Source organism: Synchiropus splendidus, chromosome 8 (assembly GCF_027744825.2).
Source record: "Synchiropus splendidus isolate RoL2022-P1 chromosome 8, RoL_Sspl_1.0, whole genome shotgun sequence".
Classification (NCBI taxonomy): domain Eukaryota; kingdom Metazoa; phylum Chordata; class Actinopteri; order Syngnathiformes; family Callionymidae; genus Synchiropus; species Synchiropus splendidus.
Window position 1 is genome coordinate 23,126,646 of NC_071341.1, and position 22,334 is coordinate 23,148,979.

At 45.0% G+C, this 22,334-nt stretch overlaps 1 protein-coding gene across 2 annotated transcripts in view; it reads left to right on the forward strand.

The window, feature by feature from the left end:
• Positions 1 to 22,334, forward strand: part of rsrc1 (arginine/serine-rich coiled-coil 1) — a 172,146-nt gene that overhangs the window by 46,939 nt on the left and 102,873 nt on the right. The gene's annotated exons all lie outside the window — the stretch shown is intronic.

Here is a 22,334-nt window from a genome sequence, read left to right on the forward strand (position 1 = left end):
TGAATAGCAACTGGAGCCACTTGGCCGTCTCACGTTTTCAAATGCAGTCGGCAGGCGGGCGGTGACTCAAAGTGACTTCATGTTCCCTGATGAAAACAGTTTTGTTGCCTGGCACTGCCTCACCCATGTAAACTGCTTGTAAATAAGTGGTCAAACAACTGAAGACCAGACGATCATTGATCTTCTGAAAATCGGCAGCAAATTGGATTATGTGGCGTTTGACTTTCGCTGCTGACCGCGATCCTTCGCCTCGTCGTTGGGTCCAGCGGCCAGACCAAATAAATAGTTTGGGATGGAGTTTAGACGACCAGATCACAGACCTCCACCAAGATCTGAGACTGAGCTGGGAAGAAAGTTCTGGATTCATTCAGTATCATGGAAAACAATATTCACATTTTCTCATTTGAAAGGAGTGTTGGGACTTCAAAGCAGCTCCATCTTTCATGGACAAATCCGTCACCATGTCACCAATTTAAACAGGACACCGCGGCTTCATATTGCTTCATCCGAGTTTTACCACTCGCCACCTTTCCAAATTGCCAAACAGAGACCAGGTTGTTTTTCTTGAGTTTCTGAGGAAGAAGAACTTCTGTGCAAAACTAACTTGCTGAAAATGCAAACTAACCCCTCAGGCGTTTGCTGTTTTCATTAACGTGTAGAATGGAGTTATCTTTATTTCTTCAATATTGGGAACCTTAGTTCAAACCCACTTTCTGCGAAATTGGTGAGTAGATGAGAAATCCATTATTGTACAGTCTCTCGTCCATAAAATATATACTTTTAAACCGTTTAATCGGATTTGAGAAGTCAAACAGAATAAACATCATGTGCCACACAACATTGGTGTCATGCATCCGTCTCAGGCTGTTTTGTCACACGCCTCACAGATGTGTTTTATGGACTACTTGGAGGAAGTTTCAGTGTTTTCTCCTGAAAGATCATAATATATTGATATTAGTTTTAATATATATATATATCAGTTTTTAATAGCAGACTAGTTTAGTGTGCTTTGTGTTGCAGCATTAGTTGTTAAAAAATAAAACAAAAACAAACATTTTTTTCTTCTATTTTTTTCTCTTATTTGTTATCTTTATTATTTCCTCCCCCACAGTTGTTTCTACACTTTTTGATTGCATGTTTTAAAGCTATGGCATCACCCCATGACCTACGAAATTTCTAGTTTTGCTGCCTGTTTGAAAAATAACTTAAACTATGAACACATTTTAAATTAACTTAAAAATTACTTTTTGATTATTATTATTTAAAAATGTACAGTTAAAAAAACAGCAGAAGTCATCTGTCGCAACTCAGCATTAATGTTTTGGGGTGTAATACTTGCAATAAAATGTGTGTAAACATTTCAATGTCGTCGGCATAAATGCTCAGTAGCTAAGAATATAATGTACCGACTCTGGATCATGATCCGGATCAAGCAATCTTCTGAAGAAGTACGTCTTTATTTGCTGCTGCTGTCGATCATTGAAGCCCAGCAGCCAATCAAACATGAGCATTATGGAAGGAAGCTGCGCTCTGACCCCTTTTTGTCTAGTTGCCATTTGTTTCTCCTGTAAGAATTTATTTTTTTTAAATATATTTCCCTATTTTATACTTGATCAAATGAGCACTTTTATATGGGGACGGCCCCACGTGACAGTCCTGGTACGATACGTTACGAGGCCCCTGCAGAAATACAGAATTGCCCTCCACTGCTTGAGAGGGTCATGAATTTATTTCACTATCTTCTGCTTTAAAAAAGAAGAAAACTTTTTTTTATCTGATCCTAACAAATGTGTAAATCAAACCAGGGCCGTGTGGTCTTAGCAGCGCCGCGGGGCCGTGGTGGGAATAAATGCGGGGACCGTTTTTCGGGCTCCACAGATGGTGGACAGCTGGACCTCTGGCCAGAAACAATCCAGAAGAGGAGAGTGAGTTTTTAATCTGTCTGTCTGTGTCTCCTCTCCGTCATTAACCTCCCGCCCTGACAGCCTGCTCCCCGTGACACTGACCTGCTTCACCTAATGAGCTACCAATTACTACAAATTAGGCGCGAGAGATGCCACTGCTATCCTCCACTTCTCTCCGGTGTTAGGTTTGGATGGAGCCGAATAAATAATTGGGTTTGTGGAAGCTGAACAGCATGACAGGAAGCTTGTATTTGGGTTGGTTTGGTGACGTGCTGCATTGGATTGAGCCCTGCGCCTCGGTGCACTAGCCTGGCGCCTTGAGTGAGTCTCCCCCGTGTGAGTGTGAGTGTGAGTGTGTGTGCATGTGCGTGTGTGTGTGCGTGCGTATGCCTACACCCACGTGGTTGCTCTTTAACCTTGCCCACCTGGCCACTCTGTGTGCTTCTCCCTGGCTGAGCGCAATGTTTATTCATTTATTTATGGAAAGCCTGGATACCACCGGCCTTGTCTCGGTCTCTTGTGGCGTTGATGGGGAAAGTGGTTGAAATTTATGCATGGCAGCAGAAATTAATTAGGCATCAATTAACTCATGCTAATGTGAATGCAAGTTTTTTAAGGGCCCGCCTGTTCGCTAATTTGCGAAAACTGTTTCACAGAAATGTCAGCAGTTGGGAACAGGCAGTGTCTTGTCGGCGCACACACAGAAATATGGAATCAGAGAGGAGCAGCGAAGAGCCTTGAGATGTTAATAAACAAAGCTGGAGGAGGAGGAGAAAGTAGCCTGTCGAGGTCACTGTGCTGCAGCCTGCTCCTCCACTTCTCTGGCCTGCAGTGGCGACGCACACAGTCGCGCACGTATTAGCACGACAAGACTGTGAAAGTGAGATGGAGAGAGGGAGGGAAGGGAAGTGGGGCGTTTATTTGTTGCTTCGCTCTTAACAGTCTGCTGCTTCAGCAGGGAACCCCCAAAGGTAGAGTTCAGAGAATGTGTGTGTGTGTTTTAAACACGCTGCTTGGCAATCTCTGTTGTTGTAGAATGTTTCACTACAGCTCCTGTGTTATTTGTCGACAACATGCTTCAGCTCCAAAAAACACTGATTGTCTTGTTTATGGAGAAAACTCTCGGGATCCTACGAGGAAAAAAATAATTTGAATGTGTTTTTATTAATAATTTATCATGATATTCTGACAGAACAACTCAAGGCATGTTTACGTCTGTGTGAATTACCTGTCACACCAGCTGTTGTCGGTATGAAACTCTACAGTATATCAGGCCCTTTCCACACTGAGATAGGAGTGTGCACTCAAATTCTGTCTGCTGGCATTTTGAGCTGCACAAATCTGGCGTTTTCAGTCAATGGGAATGGAACATTCCGAAAGCTGGTCCCTGGTCCGTGTCTACATCTGTACAGCTAAATCACAACTTTGTGAAAACGATGACATCATCGCCTCACGCCTGCAATGGTGAACAAGAGATTAGTACCATGAATTACGAAAAATAGATCTTGTTCATCCATGAGCCGCAGCAGTTTATAAGCCGCAGGTGCAGTGGTGCTGTCTGCGCCATAGAAAGGCTTAAAAATGCACCAGGATCCCTTCTGAACTAGTTTGGAAAACGGGCTCCAGCCTGGAGACTGACTCATGAAACAAACTCTGCAATGTTCTGAACTGGAATCATCAACTCCTCACATCTTTTATTGACATTAAAGCTCCAAATGTGTCCCAAGCTCCGACACCACAGCAGCTCTCAGCTGCTGCTTCTCGTTTCCGCTCCTTCAAAAGATTGGCTCTGTGGGCGGAGCCACACGGGCAAAAAGCAGTGCATTTGGAGCTGTAAGGTCAATAAAACGCCTGTGATTTCATCAGTTTGATGTGACTACAACCAATGGATAATATGATGCACTCTTTTTTTTTAGAGCAGAGTACCGGAAGGTGATGAAAAGGCAGGTGTTTAATGGTGGTGGATTAAGTGTAAGAGAAATAAGATAATATGATGATTGTTTCACCTGGAATTTTGTTTATTCTTTTGTCGAAAAATATCACTTGAAAATCATGTGTTTTTCGCAGCGAGTCTTTTCTTGTTTGTGTGGCGCAGAGCATTGCAGCAAATTAAAGCGGAGCAGAACAGAACGTTTGGTGAAATCAAACCCAACACGCAGCATCGAGTAACATGCCCCGTGTCATCTGCTGGCTGATATATATGATGTTATCTGGCTGTGTCCTGTTAACCTCGGCCAGCTTACACTGACGACCCTTAGTGGCTCACAGACAGCTTGATCAATAGGTCAGCTTGCTGACAGCCTTCCTCCGGGGGTGGTGGGAGTGAGGGGTATTTAAGGGGGATCAGGTGTCCCACAGACACCAGAATCCTGAAAAAAGGATGACCATACCAAAACATGTTACAGCCTAATGAAGCAGGCCAATGTTCGGACCATTGTAGTGACTCAGCTGTCTTCAATACAGCGTATTGTTGAACAAAACGTTACGATGGTGAGGGTCCAGCTGACCCGATTCATAAATTCTTTTATAAAACCAAATTGGTTTTCAACCAATAAACCGTTTGAACAGAATACTACAGTGCAGCAAAGAACTTTAATACAAAATTAGCCAAACACAGTATTTGAGATAATAGTTTAGATTCCGTTTAGATAAACAAACATTCCATTAAAAAATGAGAAAAGAGTGATCTGGGATTTTATTTGGTTCTTTAATGATGATTAAGATGAAAATCTAAACAAGACATTTGATCTTGAATTTAATGTGTGGTGGAGCTGTATACACAGCAGCTGCAGCAGGGGACCAGATGGTGATGGAGGAAAAATGAACATAAATGAAAAGAGGATTGAAGATTAACAGATAAAAAAAATACCATGCAATGTGTATTTTCATGGTCTTATTTTGTCCCTGGGTGACTGACTCCATCCATTTATTTCAATCAAGTCATCTCCACGTATAGATTAATACAGTGGGAGGGAACTAGAGTTTAACAAGTGTGATCGCTGAGAGGCTAATGTTTCATCCCGATGAATCAAGATTTTTATTTTGCATTTTACCACGTTATTTCTGCAGTGTGATGGGTTCATGTCTGGAATTAATATGAGATCCATCACGTGATATTTGTTGGAAAAATCCAAGTCTATGTATTTCATTCATCCATATATTTGTTCTTGATATCGCACTGCTGACTGTCACAGTCCTGTGTAAATCCCACCATCACCAGTGCAATGCCTGCTGCAGAGAAGACACGACGTCCATCCAGCTGTGGAACGAGGGCCTAAGTTAGAGACACGGGAGACGCGGGGACACATGATCCATTTACATTCAGGCAGAGGTTTTGACAAAGCCGTGGCAACAGGCCTCTTAACCGGTGGACCCCAGCCGGCCGTCTCCTCTCCTCTCCTTACAGCCGTGATCTTGAGAAGCGGCTTTAAATTGGAAATTATTACACATTAAAGCCTGTGCGCTCGGGCCAGGATCGATCTGGATCGATATCTTGCCCAGGACAATAAATCAGATGCTCTCTCTCTCGCCGTCCCTCTTTTCCCCCTTTCACCATAGGCCAGTGTTGGACTGGAACATATTTAAATTTTCTTGTAGCAAATTAATTCCAACATTTTCTCTTGATTGAATTAGGGCAAGTGCCGGTGCTGTCACAAGTGTTTGGACTGCTCCTGGGGAGAGACAAATTGCATGGCCTAGACACGGGTAACAAGCGCTGGTGTTGAGTCGCTGATAATCTCCCCACTAATTCTCCATTACAGCAAAATGAGGCCATAAATCTTCCTGACAGCTGATCGATGTAAACATTGTTTCCCCCATGATTGCCAGCTCTCCCAGCGGAGCTACTGTCCGCTCACAATCCGCTGAAATTACTCCCGCACCAGCCCTCCCTCTCCTCTCCTCCTGGTACTCTCTGCATGCGTGTGTGTGTGTGTGTGTGTGCGGCGCGCACCGCCGGCCCTGACGTGAAACCAAAGTCACTGCTGTCCTGCAGAGGGAAGAGGTGGCCGTCTAATTTTAGCTCAGAGCTCGCTAAACAAATGGGAAATATTAATCAAAATGTCTTCTGTTTAACCACTGGCTCCGGCTTTATTTATAGAAGAGTGATAGCTCCACTCTGGCGAGATCACATGATGCCGCAGCGACTATAGAGGGAAATAATAAATGAAAAGCGAGACGCAAATATGGTGGGAAATGAGGGTTTTCTTTCTTAATGTAGCCATCACTCCTCCCACCGCGTGTGATGTCATTTCTGTAGAGAAAGATTGACTTGTCAGGCAGTCAAAGCACACGGCTTGTTATCGGCGTGTTCGCTCTCTGACAGTATTCTACAGCGTTATTAAAATTCAATACAACTGCAATTAGAGAGTGAGCGATGCCGCTAAAGCCAGACATCTGGCTGATTCAGAGGATGTCTGAATGTGACACGTGTCACAAGCTTGGGCACATCTTTATGCACAGTGTGTTTCACATGCTATACTGGCTCCTTTATAACTGAGTGGTGTGCAGAGCATTGTTGGTTTAACTTGATGTGCATTTCAAAATGAAAATAAGATAATGACTCATCGACAGGTCTGAAAACCTTAAACCAAATTTGTATCAAACTCGGTCCGACTAGGGGTCTCCAGGGGGGCCCCTTTGAAATGACTTGGCAGGCTGGTTTGGACTCTCTGGCCTTGAGTTCAGCATCGGGTCTTGGGGTTGACTGATCTCCAGTCCACATCTGTGGACATCATCAACTGGGAGGAATAATTGCATGTATACTGAGGAGATGAAGTGAGATGACTGGAAAGGGAGGCCAAGTAAACATGCTTTGCACATGAGCGACACATGCTGATCTCCATCCAGGTCGCTTTAACCGCGGTAAAACTGAATGAATATGCCTAGAGTTCATCAAAAATGATCCCAGCTCCGAGACATGTTGAAGGCTGTGGCCTCATCTTCTGGTCCATCGCAGCCTGGAGCACAAGGCCTACAGACTCACAGTCAGTGATGATGCACAAGTGTGGCGGAATGCGTTTGTCCAGCTACGAGTGCTGGCTTGTATAAATCGCACATTTTACCAGCAAAACTGTATCAGGTGAAAAACACTGACTGATAAAGGGGAATTCCAGACCCTTCCAGTAGCAGCGAGTGTTCGTACTGAACGCCTTGAACCTTTGAAGTACACTTGCCCAACTCTATACAAAGAGGTTCCAGCCACTGCCAAGATGTTTTTCTGACAGCAACCGCCATTGGGTCTGTATACTGTAGCTGAGTCAAGATTACTGTGTCCCCACAGCTTTTCAGTGTTGTTAATGATTGAATTAAAGCACCATAAGTGGGTGGGGTCTCCGTGGACAGGTGGCCAGTCCGTCGCAGAGGAAGCGACCTACATGCATGGGGCTCAGCTTGGCTCTGTGTTGGGAAGACACCTACATACAGCGAGGCAGTGCTTCCCTAAGTGGTCTGAGCTCTCCCGTGGGTGGACGGACCTCAATGACAAGTTCAGCAAGTTTGATGTAAGAAAAAAAAGAGATCAAAAAAAGTCCTTTTTATTTGAATCCCTGTTGCTGCAGAAGTGTTAATAGTTGCTGTTTCTCATCATTCTTGGGCCCACTCTGCCCACCTGGTCATGAGTCTGGCATTCAAGCTGGCTGCAATACATCCTGCCTTGGTTGTAAAGGTCACTCAGACCTGCGCGGCGTTGCAATCGGTCCCTGTCCGGCTGTGTCACTCGGATTATGACTTCATCACCCAGGAGAGGAGAGGAAGAGAGGGAAAGAAAAACAGTTTGCACTCATCCGTCAATGTCCATCTCATATTACGGCTCAACCAATCACTGGCACGAATCAATAGGGAGCGGCTGGGCTGGGTGATGCAACGGAAACATGAAGAGAAGCAGGGAGGGTCCAGAGATTCCTGCTGAAAGACAGAAGAATAACTGCTCAATACCAAAGGATGGATTCTGTCATTTTGAAGCGGGCTGTCAGAGGGTCGTGCCCTCCCACATGCTCCCAGCCATATCCTCCAACTCAGGTTGCTGATGACGCATTCGTCCAGCTTCCTTGAACGGCGCCTTCAGCTGGACAGCACATCTGCTCATGCTGACTTCCACTGCACATGGCTGTTGTTTTTGCCAGGTCACGCGGCGGCTTGCACGCGGTGATGCTTGTATCAGTGAATCGAAACTGGGGAGGGATATGATGACAAACAAGGGGAGGATCTCAGCGTTCTCTGCTGTAGCGACAATAGAGGGGAAACAAACATGAAGAATAACGTTTGACTGGGTGAAGTCAAAGCTAATTGTTGTTGGCTTTATCCTTGAAGCTAGTTTAGATGCTGGAAAACAGTTTGTATTGTTGTAAAAATGAAACTTGTGTGTATACCCTGTTAAATGTTGGAGTAACATAATCTCCTCCATTATTGCCTTTTGGTGCCATTGTGTTGCTGGCAAAGTTTTGACATCAGCCTTGAATCAACTTTTACTGAAATGCTATTATTATTACTCGGTTGTTTACAAGCATTCTGGGCTCAGTCAGCTGAGACTGAGTGCGGAGCCACCAATTTATTGCTCTAAAGACCAAAATACGAGCTCATCCTTAGTGTGGTCCACAAAGATTTTAGTGTTTTAGCGTCACTGCTCCGTACTATTGCAGAGATTTAACATGATAATGTGTCTCCTGAGATTAGTGCAAAAGGTTGGGAGTTTGATGGAAGATTGGAAATATATGTCTCCCAAATGTCCCATGTCTCCCCCTAAACACTAGCACTTGGTTGTGAGCGTCCTCCACTATGAGGCGTCCTGTGAGGACCAAGTGAAGTGACTGACGTCCCTCAGAACTGGGACCACACTTGATGAGGTCACGCGTAAAGACGGCGTGCCATTTGCTGCCGTGCTGTGTCTTGTTTCCTGCATATCCAGTGTTGGAGAAAACGTTTTGGAAACGTTTCTGCAACCTCTTGCATCGGCGCTGATCATCTCACTTGGTTCGGTGAACCAACGGAGAACAAGTGGGCGGAGCCTATGTTGCGGCGATAGATGTGTCAGAGGTGTGAGGATGCTAACGTTAGCCTGGATGCTAGCCCATTGTTGTTTGTTCAGAAGAAATCCAAACCTACTGTTGAACATCCATGTTGTATTGTTGATGTTGTGGGACATGGTGGAGCATTTGGCTCGCTGACGTGTGACACCAGAGACAGTCAACCAAGGGAAGAGTGGTCCTGGCTACTAACGTCCCTGTTGTCCTGTCCAACATTGTTGTGAAATCAAGTCCTTTGGTCTCCTGGACATCTCTCCACACTTCATATTCCCACTTGGTTTCAAGTCAGCTCCGGAGCTCCCTGGGTTTGAAGGCGAGTGCCGTCGGTCTTAAGAGTATTGGAGCACACCACACTGACACGTGAGGCGCAGAGCCCAGTGTTAGGGTGAGAAATGGGCCTTTATCTGTGCTGGAACCAGTGGCTGTGGACATCTCATTGCACTCATCCGTAGGGACCATTTAGAGTCACCAATTAACCCTCTGTATAGTGTGGTGCGAACCGTCACTCCAGATGTTTGAAGTCACATGACCTTGTGCGTTCTCTGCTCACTTAATTAATAAATAATGACACATACAATAAGCAGATCATATTTGAATTGGCATCTGATTTGCATGGCTGGATGGAACACCTTGAAAGGGCAGCCTCAAACAAGACTTTGTCTCCACACGGTTGTAAATGCAAAAGCAGTTCCATTATACCGTTTCATCCTACGCCTCCTCCACAATCCAAGTCACGATGTGTGTTCAACCTGACCCCTGCGCTCCTCCACGGATGAGCCGAGGAAGATACACTGCCAGTCTGGTGAGAGCAGTGTCTGTACGCCTGGTGATTAACTCAATGAGTGAGAGAGCTCTGCTTTATTGGGACGTTGGCTGCTGTAATGGTTGTTTGATTGGAAGCCAGTGGCTGTATTGACAGGTGAAGAGCGCTGATTAATGGCAGCTTGAGCTTCTAAGGATAACAGCGCCTTGCTGGGCCTATTTACATGTGAAGCACCGGCGGAGTCACTGCAGGAGCGTCACTCAGTAATGGGGCCATTTATGCTGCAGGAAAACATTGATTCGGAGGCTCCAGATCCAACCATCTGCTTGCTTCCTGTTTTTACCATGTGACAACTAGCGAGTTATTGCCAGATAATGACCAGCACGAAAGGTTCAATATTCATTTTTAAGGTCAGAAGCGTTTTAATTCTGATGGATTACATATTAAGGGATTTATTCTCCCAAAGGCGGCGCGCAACTCTTCAGACGAACCGGCTTTGAACAGCAAGTCATTACTTTGCGGTTGGAAATGAATGACCGCGGCGGCAACCCTGGGTCATGAATGCACTTTTGAAGGGCTGATGGAATGAACTGAACTCTGTATTTTCATTCTTTTTTCTCTGATGTCCGCATCAAAGATGGCTGTCGATTTGCACGGTGATTATATTATTAGTGAATGGCCAATTTAGTCGTGTTAAATTCAGACCCATGATAAATTTGTTGCCATTAGTTCTGGCCAAGGTGACAAGATCAGTTCACTTTCATAAAAGCCATTCATTATTTCTCTCCTCTGACTTACCGTTTCCCAATAACAATATGTTTTTGCATTCGACGCCTGGCAAGATTGATAATTCAGCAGTCATTGGCAGATTTGTCCAGTTAGATTCAAGATGCTGGAACAGGCTTAGGCGGCACACGGGATGAAAAAGTGTGACACAAATCTTCTCAAGCCTGTCGCTGCTCCATCGGACGGAAGCCAGGCGAGGCCCCAGACAGGCTGTCAGCATGATGAAGAGACTAGTACACGGCCCTCAGTGTTCAACAGCTCGAACACTGGAGCACCAATACCAGTCATTCACAAACGTCATGAGCATAGTTGGGGATACTGCTCCGTTATAGTGTGGTACTGCGACCTTAACTGGACTACACAGGGTGTACATGCGTCATCAGGAAATTCATAGACATGCTTTGACTATATGGACTTGTCACGTCTGCACCATCTGAGACAGAAAAACCAAGACAGCTACTCTCTGGATTCTGGAGACATTTTCATGCACGTATCGCAGACATAGGTCCCTGAATAGAACGTACTTGCCTCCAATACTACTGAGGTTGTGTGACTAGCGGGTTGCTAAATGCTCACCCTCGGATGTGACAGGGACGAGGCTTGACTGGGCCCTGAGTGCTGGGCTGTGGAACCTCTATGAGTCTGGGACCAACCTTCGGCCACACCGCGGGAAAGCTACCGTCTGTTATGGTGCTTTAGTCTCTCAGGTTAACTCGGCTTCGCAAGTATTCAAGAGTCCGGCCATTCTGCCGTGCTGTTTTCGTTGTAATGGAATTACGGTTGAAGATAATAGACCTAGAGTCATGAAAAGCTCTGTGTGACTAAGTTTGTTTTTTTTTTTTTGTGAGATTGCCCCTTTTAGGCCCATATCATGGAAGATGAAGGCCGGCGGTAGGTCATCTGTCTGTTGCATCTCATGTACACTTGTCTATGCTAATCATTTGACCCGAGGCGCAGAGTTTTGAAGACGGGTCGGGCAGCAAAAGGAAAAGTGGTTTTAGTCAGAACAAAGCAGGAAGAAGAGCTGACTGAATATAGAGTATCAGTATTATGTCAGTCATGGGGGTCAAAGGGGACTTGTTTGGGGCTTGGATGAAGCTCTGGTTTCAATTCAGTGGATCAGAATAGCAAAAATTGACACCAGGACCCATCTGCCCACTGAATTACTCCTGCACTCTCTTCCATTTGGCTGTTTTTTGTTTTCTTTATCAGCTCCTTCCATTTCTTTATTCATTCAGTTGACTTTTGAAAGGGGAGAGGTGACATATCCCGAGGCGTTGAAGTGTGTGTTTGTGTGTGTGTGTGTTTTTTAATCCTGCGATTTCAAGTCTAACACTTGCAGACTGCGGGGTCACTGGCAGTTATATTTTCCCTCTCCCACCTCTCTTCCTTTCTCTCTCTCTCTCTCTCTCTCTCTCTGGGAAATCGATCGTTTGTTTGTAAGGAGCTCAAACAGAGAGAGGGATTCAGAGCTCGGCTGGCAACACAAGCAGAGCAGAAATGCTGCTGGGGAAAGAGGCAGGCAGAAGGCAGAAAGCCTCCCCTCTCTCACTGTCAGCGCTCCTGACCTTGGGGCCACAGAGAGCCAGCGAGCAGGCAGGCAGAGGAACCGCCCAGCGCTGGTGCTCACTAGAGGAATTTGGAAGGCATCATGGTCCGCGGGCTCCTGCCCTCCGCTTAAGTGAGTGCAAATTAACTGAAATAAAACTTTTAAAGGTCAATCCCAATTTGATTTTGTTCTCTACATACGAAACCTTAATCACATTAGAACAAAGTTCGCCTGCTCTTTGGGAAAGGCTGCTCTGTTATGTTAATCTGTTTGGCTGCTCAACATGAAGGCCGAGCAACAGGTGAGGATCCTCTCTGTGCGGCTGTGGCCTCGCTAATAAAGAGAGAAGCACAGACAGTGGCTGACATTGGCTGTCAAACAAACGGCGCGCAGATCATGTCTGCCAAGGAAACAGCCTCTGGTGAGGAACACAGAGCGCAGCAGAAGAGGAGGCGGTCGCAGCCGATGACGACAGAGTTAGACACACACAGGGGACCACGCTCTTATAGTCCATACTGTTTTGTTCCGCCGGCCTGTGTTCGCGACCACACTGCTCGCTTGCTCTTGCTCCAGTGCTCTGTCATGCAATCTATCAAGCAGAGTACCACGTTCCACAGCGGTGGTTGTGAGGTCCTGTACGACGTGATGTCGTTTCACGAGTATGAAGCGTACAATGATTGGCCATCTTCATCCTCATCCTCTGGAATACTGCTGCCGGGAGACAAGTCTTTCAGCCAATTGGTTTTTTTTACAACTGATGGGGTGTCACCTTTACGATCAAGTTTGCAAAAAATAAAAAGGGGTTTCCATTTTCACATCTGTCTGGTTTGTGGCTCAAAACTATGTGAGCACTCAAGAACAGTGCACACTTCTGCCAAGCCACCATTTCCAGTCGCCTTTGTTTGTGTGTGTTTAGGCATGTCTTTCTTAGTGAGGTCCAATTTTGGGGGAAAACACTCCCTTGTGGGGCCTTTAAGTGTTTGGTTAAGCAGCATTTTAGATGAGGGCTTCAAAGTAACTAGGTGATTATAACTGGGCGTCAGTTTGGTTCAGAGCCTTGGTTAAGGTTAGGCATGTGGTTTGGATGGTCGGGTTTAGGGGGAAATCCTGGTGAAAGCCTTGTGGCAATGAGCGGTCCACACAAAGATGGTATGTGTGTGTGTTTTATTTAGTTTTTTTGTTCCAAGTTTTGTTAACTTTGCATAGGGTTTCACTCAGCACTATATAGTTATGGTGGCCATCTTGAATATGTATATGTTTTTCTTATGAAAGTGATTGAATGTTTGTTGTTCATTCACTTGCACTTTGGTCCCACTCTGATCATAGACATTACACGGTAACAGTCCATAGTCAGCCAGACCCAAGAGAACTATAGAATAAGAATATATTCGTCACAAACTTGACCAAAAACATCTTCATAAAATAAATAATTTACTGACCAAAGTTGACAAAACAGACTCTGGAAGCAGCTTCCAAGGTGCTCCCGCCACTGCCTTCCTCTGGCTCTGTCACGGCCGCCGACTCAGCGGCGGTGAAGCCCCACGGGGTCAGCCATGTAAGGAACATAAAAGGCCAATTTAATTTAGCACGTCCGCAGCTACAAAGTATTTTAATTTGGACAGCTGTGACTGAGGAGTTAATATTTGACTTGTCAGAAGTGGGGCCGGGTCCAGTGAATCATTGTAATTCTCATTAAGAGCCTCTCCCCCAGCAGCACCCTAATGCAGAATAATGAAAGTCAAGACGGAGTGAGCTTCTAATGCCAGTTGAGGCCTATCTTTTAATATTCCCCTCTTGATGGATTAGGGAAGCGGGAAATTCATCTTGGATCATAGGGCCTAATTTAATAAGGGATCATTCCAGGAGTATTGCATTTTATAATAATGTCATTTAAAGTGTCGTCTTCCATTTTTGCCGTCCCATATGTATGCTTATATAATGGTGCCGGAGGGATGTGTTTTTACAGCGCTGGGATCTCTTCAGTGTCCGCGCTCACCCTCGGACCGCGCGGCTACGGCTCTCTGCGCTCTCCAGTTTTCATTTCACATTTCGGTCGTAGAGCCAATCGAATGAAGGCCGTTATGAGATTTTCAGTTACTGCAGTATGTTTCTGTTTCCAGCACAATTATATGCAGTAGTATTTAGAGAAAACCACTGTGATATGTGTGTTGGGAGTCTAAATATCACCCACAGGAAATATGATAAAGATGCATTAGGTTTGCATCAGCACTCTCCCAGTATTTACTGGAGCCGCTCAGAAAAGAGCAATGGCTTGAAGCGAATAAAGTAAACCCACATGACTAATATGACGAAGTGTTGATGTTAGCAGCGGCGCAGTCTGCACAATTACACATTGTGAAGCCGCGTATGAGCGCGGATGTTGCTGAGTGAACTTCTGTCAAACCTCGGCGCTTGAATGTGCACGCAAGCCTGAATCAGTCACCATGTCATTGCATGTCATCCTGAATTGCCTTTCACTGCGCACGTGACACCCTGAAAACATACTCACGCGCGTTATATGTGCTTTAGCCACCGCAGTGTCGCTAACATATACAGTATGGGCTGAATTTAGAAACTTGTTTAAGTGACCACCTTTGCCAAAATAACAGCCAGAATGTAATGACCATCTGTGGAAGAAGCATTGATCATGTAGCTCTTGCACAGAAGAGGAAACGGAGGCAGCGTCGTAGGAGGTGGTTGGTGAGACGTTCAATATATCGCCACTGGAGGACGGAGAGTTCTGCCATTGTTATGTCTTCATGTCTCATTAGAGCTACATATCGGGTGGTAACAGCAACGCTGCCCCCCATGGTTTCCTGTTGTACTGCTCCGAAGGCTCTGTACGTATCCAGATCCATATGTAACTATGAGCATGAATGGGCCGTTACATTTCAATAAAATTGTTATCCAGACAAATTGACCTCCGAGAACTTAAACCCATTTTATGTGTCAATCAAAGCATGTGACCCTCTGCAAGAGTTCCTGTCAACATTTCCATAAGTACCAGTCTCTCAGTCTTCTTCGGCCTGACAAAGTGGCCTCTCTTCGACACTCTCCTATCTTTGGCACCGCTGTGTTCCATCCCCAACACACTCTTGCTCTGTCCTCGACGTTCAGGGCTCCATCATTGTCCCGCTAAAGACCAGACTTCACACGTGCTATTCTTTGATTCCATGTTGGCGAATCATCTCCAGCACCAAGTTTAATCTGTCAAGTTTGCGACATTTATGGACAGACTAATCTTTGTCCATGGAATGAAAAGGGAGAGAATGAACCGGAACAAAAGCTGTGAATCATCCTCCCCATCATGATTCGGAGCATGACATCAGTTCTCTTGAAGTTTCGCCCCAAGGAGCAACAGGAAAAACATTCATCTCTTGGATGAAAACTGGGGGAAACATCTGATCAAATTCTGATAAAACATGATGGGGTTAAATAAAATAATGCGCTTGTGCGTGACTGCTGGTGTTGAGTGAATGAAAATGTATTTGAATGAAAGAGAGTTGGTCTGAATCCTGAAGGGGGATTGTCCAGCCGCTTCACCTGCGACATCTCTTTCCCACCTGGATCACATCCTTCGATCACACTCACTGTTGTGTGGAAGGTTAATGCTGTATTTAAGTAGACGCGAGCAAATTGTTGAGCAAACACAGTAATCCAATAGAGCGCCGCTCAGTATCAGGGTCTTGCCTCCGCCCCTGCTAATGCAGCTCAGTCCGCTCCTGGCGTTTCCCCTTCCCTTCCTCTCAGCTTGTGACATCAATTTACATGAGTCCACATCCCAGCCACAAGCATTCTTCCCACTGTTCACATGCCGCCCTCGCAGCCCGCAGTTGAACCTGACAGTGTCCCACTATAGTGCATTACAGTTCATCTCATTAGCCTAGCATAAAGCACGTGTGCGCGCCTGCGATGCCTGGATGTATTTATCCCGCTGCCTGGGGACTGCCACTTACACGCACTTGTCGCTGCAGTAAATTACAATGACGGCACAGCTGTCGATACTACTGTATAAGCCAGGGGACAGGATCAATGAAAACATCTGAATAAGACGTCCTGGATGACAAGGACCCTGCTTTGAAATTCTATTACATCGAAAGCTTTTGACCCTTTGGCTCCATATTTCACCGTAGATGCATTGAAAATGCATTGAGGTACTTGGACTAACTTGTAGAACAGGATGTATTTTTAAGTAAACATCCTGCTTATTCATCCACAGTTCATCCATTAGCATGACCTCATGTCATGTTCTTTATGTTTGTGTTGTGCTGTCAAGTGGGCTGTGTCAGCCTCCACTTCTAATGGGGAATGTAGTTGAGGGTTTAACTTGACTGTAGCTCGGCACAGCCGCTAGAAGTCAAACAAATCGGTGTCTAATCCTTCAGGTGATTCCTGGATCCAGATGGAAATCCGGAATAACACCAAACATTAGTCATCTGTTCTTTGTCCCTCTGTCAACTTCTCCATTAAATTGTCATTGGAATCAATATTTTTTAAGTTAAGTTAAGTTTTTTAAGTTTGTTACCAGTCTGAGAGAAGTACACAGAAGGCTCAAACGTCTGCCAAGGTGTTTGTTTCCATCCAATATTATTGCCCAACATTTGTTTATCTACTGTATGGAGTGAGGTACTTTAGCACCTGAAGTGCCACTGATGCCATTAATACTCAGACAGATTTGGTCTACAGGTGGCACCACTTAATCGAACCCCAAAATGACTTGCTTGAACGCACTCGTGTACAGATTGGACTCCACTACACGAGTCCGACGCAGGGGACTCCCACCAAAGAAGGATAGCCGCCATGGCAGGAGCAGCGAGAGCAAAGTTTTACCACAGATTTAGAAATGAATCCTTTCTGTTTAGGTCCCAAACTGACTGAGAAATATGATGCTAGCCATGTAGCATTGCTAACAATATAGCTAGTGCTATACCTTGCGCCAGAAGAGATCGAAGGTCAGATGATCCAGTCAACAGTGAACCTATCCCAGCGACTGGTGTTGTGGAATTGTGTATTCATCTTGCTTTTTTCAGCGCTTTTATTTTATTAAAATGAGTGCAATGTGATTTTTTTTAATGATTCAGAATTATGTTATCAAAGGGACTCAGGAGGGATCAAGCGACTGAGAGGAATAATTGCTCCCAGATTTCAATGCCTGATCTGGTTGTTTGTATGCAACTACCGAGTGAAAAATTGCTCTAAGTGACTCAATCAGAACAGTTTGTTTTCCAACATCAGCACGAAATATAATGCTAGGATGACTGATGACAATTTGTAAGGATCGTAGCGTTTGCAATAGGCCCGTGATTGATGCGCGCTCTGGAACCTTTGGCCAAATTTCCCTTTTGTCTAAACTGTTTCTGACCGCTCGCGTCTGTCACCAGTTCACAGAACATTCATATGTGGTTTCACTGAAGCAGAACTGCTGGTGAAGGGTTCCCTGGGTACGGAGTTGAAAAAGTGTTTAACTGAAGCATCAACCATCGGGGACCACATTAAAAAGACACTCGAGCATCCTGATACAAATATTGGTCGAGGCGTCTGGACCTTTTTGCCATTTCCTGACATTTAACAATGACATTTCGTAAACAGCGCACAGTGTGAACACAATCAATACAGGATGGGTTCTGGTCTGTGTTTCCAGAAAGGCTTTTTGTAACATAAGATTCTGTGTACAAACATCTGATGACAGAACGGCCAGTTCTCAATTGTACTAACACACATGATTGGATCTTTGCGGCCTGTAAATACAGAGCAAGGGCCGAGCCACATGTTTCATGTCTCTGCATTTCTGCACACTTTCTCTTTGTCTCAGTTCTGGCTTTGCAACTGCAGTGTGGGCACGATGCTACGACACACAGCCTTTAATTCACTTTGAACTAGAAGAGTACTCGGTGAGCGCAGACCTCCACCCCAGTGATCCAAGTCCTGTTATGTTCAGGGTTGGGGAGAGATTCTCTACATGCAGTTGAACTGTAACTTACTGTAGCCAGCTGGTGGGTTTGCTAACTTTTTGCCGTCTTTTATGATTAAATCACTTAAACTACAATCTACTTTTCACAGTACAAACCCTCCTGTAGTGATCTGTCAGCGTGTCTCCAGTTGTTGGTTCCCCTCCTCTGGTGACCTATTTGGCAGTTCCTAGTCCTTACACCATCCTAGCGCCAGGCCTCCTGTAACCCTTAAAAAGGGACGTTCGAAGTCATCACATATTGAATGTTTACGGCTGACATTTAAAGTTCCTTGTTTGTGTGCTGTGAAATGTGTTGTTGTTCGCTCGACACGTGATGTTGATGTCAAAGTCTGCTGACACTGTAGCCAGTGGTGCACCTGACAATCTAACACATCTAAAAAGTATGTTGGGGTACTGTGTGGGTTAAGCACCATGAGTCAAGTGGAATCACAAGTATGGTTGCAGTGAGAGCTTATGATTGTCAGCCACTCCCTTTGGAACACCAGGAAACATTTGATTCAGTTGAAAGCCTAACGTGTCAACATGCAACAGGGAAGGCTGATTTGGGCATCGACATTGGATCCGAAAATCCTTTTGACAAATGTGTTTCATCTTTGGAGTGAGAAGGAACACATTTGGCGCCACAGCCACATGGAACTTGTTTCATTGGTTGGATTCAATGCTTTGTTTAAAACATCCTGATTATAGCTCGGCACAGTCGCGAGAAGCCAAACAAATTGGTGTCTAATCCTTCAGATGATTCCTGGATCCAGATGGAAATCATTGTCATTGAAATCAATACTTTTTGAGTTAGTTCGTGACCAGTCTGAGAGACTAAAAACAATAACATTGTTTTTATTCGACCCACATGCCATGGTGTTAGTTTCCACCCAATATTATTGCCCAACGTTTGTTTATCTTCTGTATATAGTGAGGTACTTCTTTAGCACCTGAAGTGCCACTGATTCCATTAACACATTAGTGTGCCCACACTTACGTGCGCAACAGAGAGTAAGCGAAAGAATGAGTGGAGTTTGCGCTACAGCTCTAGTTACAAAAGACTACGAGGTGTGGACCAAGTATGTTCACATAAATTATATGGGAGGTGTTGAGTTTGGTAAATATATAAAGGGAAATAAAAACTAATAATAAGAAAATGACTGATGAAGAATGTTTCATGATAAAATCATCTGGATTATTAGACTGCAACAACAATAACATTGTTTTTATTCGACCTAAACTTGACCTCCCAATTATATATATATATATATATATATATATATATATATATATAACACTAGTTTGGTATATTTTAATATCATCATCTAGTTGGATGTAAATGCTGATGAAAAGCTCACAGCGACCAGACCGGGACATTTCGGAGGTCAGAAGAGTAAAAAGTTTGGCTGTTAATCCGCTCGGCGATCCGCTTAAGTACACCTTCCTCTCAGTGGCAAGAATAAAATCCCCACTTGTTCTTTTAATGGATGCAGAACTCAACACATACAGTCTTGTTATGACTCCTTCTGAGGGCAAATAGGTGTACATTGTGTTATCGCTCTCATCTGCGAACCAGCTGCGAGTGGAAATGAATTAATAAATAAAACACGCCGGTGCATAAAATGTGTAGATTGCTGCGGGGCCCCTAAACAGGAAAGAGTGAAACAATTAGACTTCTTGTTTTGTACTGACCTCTGTTTTGTTTAGCTTAAGTTCCTCGCTGAATAGAAGGAGCTGGATACGGAGCCTGTGTCTGTAATCACCCGTGCTAAGCCTCGCTGGTCAGAGTTGGGGTCAGCGCCGTGTGAGCACCTACTTTTCATCCGACGGTGAAATGAAATACAGTGTTACATTGGCTGTTGTAATGCTCCCGCCGACTGCAACCCACACCAATTGCTGCGGTTAGCCACCCCGGCTTATACAGCACATGTGATAACAGTCAACTATGGCAGCCTAATTGCCGGCCTGAGTGCCATCGGAGAGAGTTTTCAGCAGGTTTCTTTTTCACTTTCGCTCCATTTGAAGTCTTTGAAGTGCTTCTTTTATCTGCCATTGCTCCTGATGGCTGTTGTCTGTGCTGTGTAGCTGTGTGCTCGCTGCTCTTTGAGCACTCTCAACATATAACAGAGGCCAACCCTCAGAGAGACGAGATGAGAGAGACTGCTCTCTCAAGTGCTCTCTCTTATAAACGCTAACCGTGGACGCACGCACACGCGCGCGCGCGCCCTGTACGTACAGTCACATTTGGTGACAGCTATTCCCATGCAAAACTGCCGGCTGTCTTTGTTTGCCCTAATTTGATAAAAGGCCAAAGGAGCCAGTGAGTATTTGTCCCGGGGGTTATGGAGCGGTAAATATAGCAAGTAGACAGCACCAGTTGATATGAAGCGTATCATGACGTGGAGTGCTGCTGTGACTCACCAGGCCGCGGCCAGCTGAGTGTGTGAGGAAGCGGGCTTTTGGACTGGCCATCGGTTTGTGTAGGCTTTATTTTCAAGTGCTTATGCATTATTGATGACAAATTCCACTGGACCACAGTTGGCCGTCGTATGCTCTGTGATTTCTGTTTAACCAAGTACTGCCTTCAAGACAGCAGTAAACTCAGTCATGCATCTACTGTGAGTTTTCCTTTGCTAAACCAAGCTTTGAATCACTACATCTCATTTCATGTCTCAACTTTCACCTGATGCTATGTCTTGATTCTATAATCATAGGGTCTTTACAGCAGCTTTTTCATCTTTCTTGCGTATAAGGAAGGATATTTATGGGGTAAAAATCAAGTCTGTGAGCATGTCCCTGAACAGAGGAGCTCTAGAATGGCTGCACACATGTGATTCTCGAAGGACTGCAGACAAGGATTATTGTTTCCAATGGAATCGCACTGTTGTCTTCGATCGATACCTTATTCTTCTACTGACACACATGTGACCATTCTGTCATTTAAGGAAGCTCCCTGTGTGTGTGTGTGTGTGTGTGAGTGAGGAAAGAGTGTGTGGACAGAGCCTGCATGGCTGGCTCCTGGCTGGCTGCGTGGGGGTGTGTGTCAGGAGAGTGTGTTGAGAGGAGAGTGAGAGCACTGGTCGTCTCTCTGTCTAATCAGAAGAACACTTGTGTGTCCCCGTCTCATTGTCTCCTGGGCCCCTCAGAGCAGAGGACCCTCCACTTTAGCTGCCACACCTCCGCATACTGAGCTCAGAGCTGATCGTGCTCTCATCGTCACCACTACGACGTCGAACGATCCGATCACAGTATACACACACAATGGAGGTGATCCTCTGACTTTGAGATCCACATGCTCATGAGCTGAAGTTAATATCTGACACCCAGGAATATCACAGTCACAGAGATCCAAACAGATCCAAATTTTAATTTTAATTAAAATTTTTATTTATTTATTTATTTCAAATATTTTTGTCTCAGTATCTGGAGTAATCAATAAAAAAAAGTCTGGGGAGGTTAGTTCCATGTCTGGAGTAAATAGTGATAATCAACCACATAATATATTATATATATTCTTAATCAGTCATTTTGCAGCTGATAATATCGTGGAACTTGAAAATTATTTATGACAATTGGCATCATCCAATTCAAAAGAAGTATTCTAGGATTATTGTAAATACATTGCTGGAACGTTGTGTATTTCTGTTTTATTTAGTCGAATCAACTTTAAAAGCAAATTGACAAACAAACTTTCTTTCTTTTTTTTTACTGGAAATATTAATATAGCACGTGCTAATTGTGTTGTAAGCGCCATCTTCGTCATCGTCCAGTTATACTGTTCGTCTGAGCTCAACCCCCACGGTGTCGAATCACGGAATTCACGTGCGGGTCGACAGTAGGTGTTGCGTGCGTGCGCCCGCCCGGGACCGGGCAGCCGTGCGCGTGCCCGCCTTCCTCAGTTTCCCAGTTCCGTCTCCTCCATTCCTGGCGAGGCTGGCGGTCAATAACTCAATAGTTTTGGCGTCTCAATCCTGCCCCAAACTGCACGACACACACACGCGCAGCAGACAGCGGCGCGGACTCCAGTCAGATGAGGATGAATGAATCGCTGAAGACGTCGTGTTTTCGTGCGGGAGCGTCGGAAGAGTAACGCGATCTGGACTCGTATGATTGCGGGCCTGCGCGTGTCAGGTGTTTATGAAATGTTCAATAAGAGGCGGTTAAGATGTCAGCGAATAAATCAGGAGAAAGTGTGAGACAAGTGCTGCGAATACATGCCAGTTTTGCTCGCCTGCTTTACGTGGGCTGAAGCTTCACAACTGAGCTTCCCTTATACATGACCATCACCACTTGGCACCACTTAGTAACATGTAAATTCCGCCGTAACTAACACGCCTACAAGAAAAGCAATTAATCAATT